Source organism: Crinia signifera, chromosome 7, assembly GCF_055691185.1.
Source record: "Crinia signifera chromosome 7, ASM5569118v1, whole genome shotgun sequence".
Taxonomy (NCBI): Eukaryota; Metazoa; Chordata; class Amphibia; order Anura; family Myobatrachidae; genus Crinia; species Crinia signifera.
In genome coordinates this window covers 123521475-123527949 of record NC_139223.1, presented here as the reverse complement: position 1 = coordinate 123527949, position 6475 = coordinate 123521475, and the positions used below count along the sequence as shown (strand labels likewise).

The following is a 6475-nucleotide window of genomic DNA, read 5'->3' as shown; positions in this document are numbered from 1 at the left end:
ATAGTCATCTGTATAAAAGTGATGCGTCAATATGTTGTTGTTTTTTTTCCCCCAATAGGTTCTTCCCTCATCTTTGATATAATAAAAGCACAGAGCATTTTATGTGATCTTAATTTGCCTCTGCTTCCAAGAAGTGTACAAAATAATACTAAAGCCCCATACACACGGGGCAAATCTAGCCAATATCACCCTTGATATGGTCGCTGAGTGACCATATCCCCGTGTGTATGGGGCGGAGGTCACCGAGAGCGCGCTCCCATGACCAGCCCTGAAGTGATTGCTAGTCGATGATGAAAATGTAATACTGGGCGCTATGCTCGCTGAGCAATAATTGCCCAGTGAGCATATTGCCACATGTGTACAGGGCTTAAGACCCATTTTTATTTTTCTCCCTACACCTGACCGAGGGGTGAAAATAGGAACATTGATTTAATCACTATATATGTATATTATATCATTATATCACATATTAGAGAAGGGCAGGTTCTGATTTACTAGAGTAAATCAGAGCCTGCACATCTCTAATTTCTATTAATATTTCAGGGTTGCCTACCCGGCCCTCTCCTTCAGGGAGAAAATGCTCTGTTCCTGGACTTCCCTGGTAATGTATAATTGCCATCACCTGTGGTGAGCTACAGGTTATTGATAAGAAAGGTGTTTCACCACAGGTGCTGGCAATCACACATTACCAGAGCATTTTCTCCTTGAAGGAGGAGGTCAGGTAGGCAACAATGTAATATTTATTTAAAAATAAATATTTAGAAAAATATCCTAGCAAATGCATTCTAAACATAACTTTAAAAAGACCACATAAAAGCTTAAATAGAGCCATCAGCAGTAATTAAATGATTGGGCTGGAGAATATTTACAACCAGGTGAAACCAGGTGATACAAGGCTGCAGGGAGTGGTCACTGGCTTTATAAATCACCTGAGCGAGCATCCACCAGGTAATGTGGAGTGAGATCTGTGTGGCAGCTGCTTTGTAGTAAATTCGGGTAAGAATGTGGGGTTGTGGAGCAATGAGGGCTACCAGTCCCTTAATGAATTTGCAGAAGTTATGTGGTTGTTTATATTATCTGCTGCTGGGACTTGTGGTAACTCATGAGCAGTGCTGGACTGGCCCATATGGGCACAGGGGAAACCCCTGGTGGGCCCTCTGCCTGTGGCCCAGCCTTCTACTGCAGGGAACTGGTGATGAACTGTGCAGCTGAATCCTATACCATGGTTGCCTACCCTCCCGGAATGGCCAGGAGGGTCCTGGAAAACTAGTTGGAGGAAAGTTTGTCTGATATGTGGCCAGCATAAAAGGGAAGTCCAGGAATAGTGCTCTCTGTCTCCTTTAGAGGCTCATGTTGGGAGGTATTGACTAGCAGTCCAGGATTAAATGATATCTATGGTTAAGCACAGGTGACTTAATGAGTACCTCAGTTATTTTGATTTAAGTCACCTGTGCTCAAGCATATATAACTTGGACTGATAGTATCTTGAGGACTGTGGTGGGGAATATCTGGTTTGGTGCCATATCTAAAGAGCAGGAGGCAGTTTGTCCCTTATTGCTTCCTCCAGTAACTGGTTAATGGCTGTACACTGACCAGGCCCCTACCTCTTTCCGGGCGATCTGTACTAAGCCTGAAAAGTGATAAACCTCCACCCAATCAGCTCCTACCTGTTATTTTTCAAACCCAGCCTGTGACATGACAGTTACAAGCTGATTGGCTGGTGGATTGTCCATCCTTTTTATCACTTTTCAAGCTTAGTACATTTGGCAATCAGTGCTTTGTTTATGGTGTTTTCTATGGCCTTCCCAGAAGTCAAACATTCTGTAGACTAATCTGGTTCGTCAGCAATAGTCCGTGTTTTTAATTTATTTATTTTTTAAATCAAAAAATGCTTATAGCTAAACTGGTTATTTATCTGGTGATGCATTATTTTTATTCTGTTCTCATAGACCTTTAGGACAATGGGCAGCGTCTAATTTTAAGAACTAGTGATGAGAACAGATCTTTGTCACTAGCGAACACCATCTCAGTATTCTGCTGGACATGGCCAGACAAGGAAGTCCAGTCCAGCTAGAGTGGCTTTGCTGGCTCCTCTAATGGTCAAATCTGTATTAGCACAGCCTGCTAGCAAGGCTCAGTGGGTTGGGCTTTCACTAGTGTTTAAAGGGGATTCCCCAGATTAATAAATAGTGGCGCAACAACCTTCTTTTGCTGTGATATGCATCTATGAAGGGTTTTCTCTCCTCACCAACCTGTTACTGCAATATGCGCTGCTTGCCTGGATTGAGCAGGTAATGTTGTATAAAAGCCTGACTTTGAAGGTCTGACATTGATGGGTATACTGTAAACCTCTTCAAATGGTGTTTCCCAGCAATGCAAAATATTGTGCGAGGTTGTGTGTGGGTTTTTTTTGTTGTTTTTTTTTTGTGCTGCACATTAAATTGTGTTCATGGGGATATCTAGGAAAATCTCCCCACTTCCAGCCCTCCTGGTTCAGATAACTTCTGTTCCCCACTAGCTTAATTGGATGATGACTAAACCAAACTTCTGTTTTAGTACAGATCAGAATGAAGCCTGTTTCAGTATTGAAGAAAAACAAACCGAAGACCTGGCTACGTCTGAAAAAGGGGATAGAGAAACCCACAAAGGATTACAGGAAGCACCTTGGCAGAGTCCTAAGCCAGGTAAGGTGCAATGTATGAAGTGAACACACTGCATGTTCCATCTACCCATCAAGATGTCCAGACTCCTACATTTAAACTATGTGGACTCGGCACTTGCATGGCTACATATGCCACTTGGCACTAAGGCTTTGTCCATTCCCACCTCACTACTTTTTCATTCCCTGTATCCTTTTTTTTTTGGTTACATGCTTTATCCCTTTTCCCCCAGGTCCAGCAGAACCAAAGTCTCTGGGCCCTGGATCTCCTTACAAGACAGAATATCAGGAAGGATCGCTTCAGTTTGATAGCGGCAGACGCTGCGCGACTCTCCCACTGCAGCCAAAGGAACACCATAACCAGGCAGGAGATCTGCTCTGACAGCAAGGAGCCCAGTAAGGGATGGACTGGGCTCTGATCTTGTGGCTGAATATTTTTGAATAAATCATGTCTTGTACAGTGTGTCGCTTGCTGAAGTTTTAATAGTGGAATTGTATAGAATGAAACATTGTAATGCTTTTATTTAATAAATATTTTAGTAACTTGTTTGTATTGACTTCTCTTGTGTACTTGTGTCAGTCTGATTATAAAGCATATTTGCCTATTTCAGTTTCCTTGGTAGTTTTTCCTTGTGCATGAGAGGGAACCTAAAATAGCCCACTTTTGTGTAATACCTAATGAAACCAAATAACAGAATGTGTAACACTCACCAGGCCACCTACCAAAACATGGACCAGCAATGCCATTGTAGTCTCAAGCCTTCAGAAGGGGTGTGGGTTGTTGGGTCTACACCAGCTAGGTCGACATTGGGTTATTGACTTTATTTTTAGCCTGAATGTCAACACAATCAACATGAACACAGTTTGAAATGCACCGCATCCCCTTGCAATGCGGTGGGGATGCGGTGCATGGTGGGATAAAAAAATAGTGATGCCGAACGTAGCAAGGCACCGTGCCTTGCTACACTCGGCATCACTATTTTATTCTCCCACCATGCCCTAGTGCAGTGTTTTTCAACCACTGTGCCATGGCACACTAGTGCCTTGAGCTGTTCTCAAGTGTGCCCCCAGATCTAGAGCTGTCTAAAACCAGTTTACAGCTACCACTGGTTCAACTGTTATTCACTGGTCTCTTTCATATAAAGGGCCAATGTATTTTATCTTTGTTACCTGTGGGTACTATGCATGCATGCATACATACAACCACAACACTCGCCATCCCTGCGAATGGGGTGCAAGCAGCACTCGCCATTCCCAGGTTGAGGTGAAGTGGCCTGTGATCACATGCTCTAATAAATACAAATACAGGGACTCACCACTCTCCATAATGAACTAACTCACCTTAGTATACAATTAATCAAATAAATAATGGGGTTTTAGTTCATGAATTGATCAATGCATTTAAGCTTGCATCCCATCGCCAAGGGACCCCATTTCACTGCAAGTTCTTTCACCCCAGATGAGCTAATTTATCTGTAACCTGTGACAGCTGCCCCTTTAATTCTAACTTAGGTGACTACCTCATCTTTAAAAGCCAAAAGGCACTTCGCAGGTGAGCTTTAAACCAAGAAAAAACACATGTCCACTTTAGCTATGATGTGTCAGCAGTTGGCAGGCTCTTGAGAAACATTTGTTAGTGTAGGACTTGCAGTGAAATGGGGTCCCTTGGCGATGGGCTGCAAGCTTAAATGCATTGATCAATTCATGAACTAAAACCCCATTATTTATTTGATTAATTGTATACTAAGGTGAGTTAGTTCATTATGGAGAGTGGTGAGTCCACACATATATATTTTTCCTGTGGTGGCCAATGTTTTGCTGTGTGGGGATCTCATAATGTGCCGCAAGGTAAAAAAGGTTTCAAAATCACTGCCCTAGTGGCTGGTAGGGCAAGAAATACTGCCTGTCGGCTAGAAAAACAGTGAAAAACCCCATGTCGGCCTAGACCAGTATACCTTCAGAAGTGGGGGAGCTTGCCAGATTCTCCTTTTTCCTCTGGTCTCTGTAGAAGCAGTCTTGCAGTAATTCTGACTATGGACCTTTATTATGATTAATTCGGTAATTCGTGCATTTGCACGGAGGATCAATGTTTTTGAGCACGCCAAGTGGGGGGGCGCCAGTCAGCCCCGTTAGCATATGGGAACGACAGATTTTCATGGGCTAATGAGGCCGTGATGGACATGTAGTGGGCAGGCAGCTGACATCACTGGACTTTTGTTTTTTATTTTTTTTTTATTTTAAGGCTTAAAATCACCTAGTGTGTTCAGGCTTTTACTTGGGTTTGGTTGATCCACTAAATATTTGATCTATTAAATACAAATAATCCTTATAGATACAATTTATCTTTGAGTGCTTTACTTGCTGCTACCATCTACCTTGTGTAAGCATTTTAAATGAGTCTGGATCCAGAACAACTATGCAGGGGAAAACTATGACAGGAGAAGGCAGAAGCAGAATTACCATTGGCGCAGCCGGTGCACTGCATGTGGGTTCCTGAGGACTAAGTGGCCCGTGCTGTCACCCACTGCTGTGTTGCATATTGTGAACTTGGGTTGGAGTTGTAGAGGGGGCCCAAATTAGATTTTTTTACAACTTGGGACAACCACTCGCAAGTTGCGCCACTGGGAGAAGTGGAGGGTGTATTTGTGCATGCTCTTGGAAAAGTGACAGGGCCTCACAATAAGGAGTGTGTCCTCAGATGGAAGGCTGTATCCATTTCATGGGGAGAAGGAGATGCCTTGGAGAGATATAGGATGAGGGGGACAGGCTCATTCAGGTATCATCAGCCACTGGAAGGGGACGCAGGAGACGCGTGTCCCCTTCCGACAGAGCTCATGGTGTAAACAGCTGTGGATGGTTGCGATTCGGCAGTGATCGCAACAATTCAAGCTGTAAATGACTAAATGAACCCGTTCTCTCGATCTGCCTCTTCAATGCTGTCAGACAAGACAGTATTGAGGTCCCCACTACTATTTTTTTATATTTCTTCTATATGAAGTCTTCTTTTTTGCCTGACCTATATATTTTTTTTTTATTCAGTAAGCCACTAATGGCATAGGGACTGTTATGTAATGCATACAGCAATATGCTATCTATAACTTAAACCTGGAGACTCTGATATATTTGCCTGAGGTGACTTGGTCATCCTATTACACAAGGATGGTGAGATTGAACATATCTCATTAATCAAGGGATCGCTGGGCTGTATTAAGACTAATATATTGTTGAGCATATGACTGTTCCATGCTGATGGACAATGATTGGGTATTGGTTGACCATTCCCCTATACCAGAGGTTCCCAAATTCTGTCCTCAAGACACCCAGGATTTAGGGCTCAGACAAAGGTGAATTAATGAGTACTTAGTCCTGAATATACTTAAAACCTTGACCATTAAGGTGCCTTGAGGACTGCGTTTTGGAACCTCTGCCCTAGACTTTCTTTTTGGACTGTTTAGGTCTTTCCCACATATTAATAACTGATTCATTCCCCCAGAAGTCACTCATGCATAAGGGATAAGTGACATGAAGGTGGGTTTGTGTTGATCTGCGGTGATTGCAATGACAGTAATCCACATATGTCGTCCTCACAGTTCAAAGGCGTAAGATTTTCAGACCTCTGCGGCTGGCAGGGAAGTTTAGCTTATATTTGGCAAAAAGACGACATTAATGTGTGATTTGAGGTTCCCTGTACTGATTCTTAGTTGGATGCACATCAAAATGTGACTAAGCTTTAAGTGCTTAATCTTCTTAATCTACTTGAAAAGAGGGAATACTTGACTCCCACAACTGAAGGGTTTTGGGAGGGGGGAAAGAATA

At 42.9% G+C, this 6475-nt stretch overlaps 1 long non-coding RNA gene across 1 annotated transcript; it reads left to right on the top strand.

The window, feature by feature from the left end:
* The first annotated feature begins 2551 nt into the window (after positions 1 to 2551).
* LOC146019536 (uncharacterized) lies at positions 2552 to 3206 on the top strand. Its single transcript, XR_014450590.1, has 2 exons — positions 2552 to 2684; positions 2893 to 3206. It is a non-coding gene; the product is annotated as an uncharacterized LOC146019536 (long non-coding RNA).
* The last annotated feature ends 3269 nt before the right edge of the window (positions 3207 to 6475 follow it).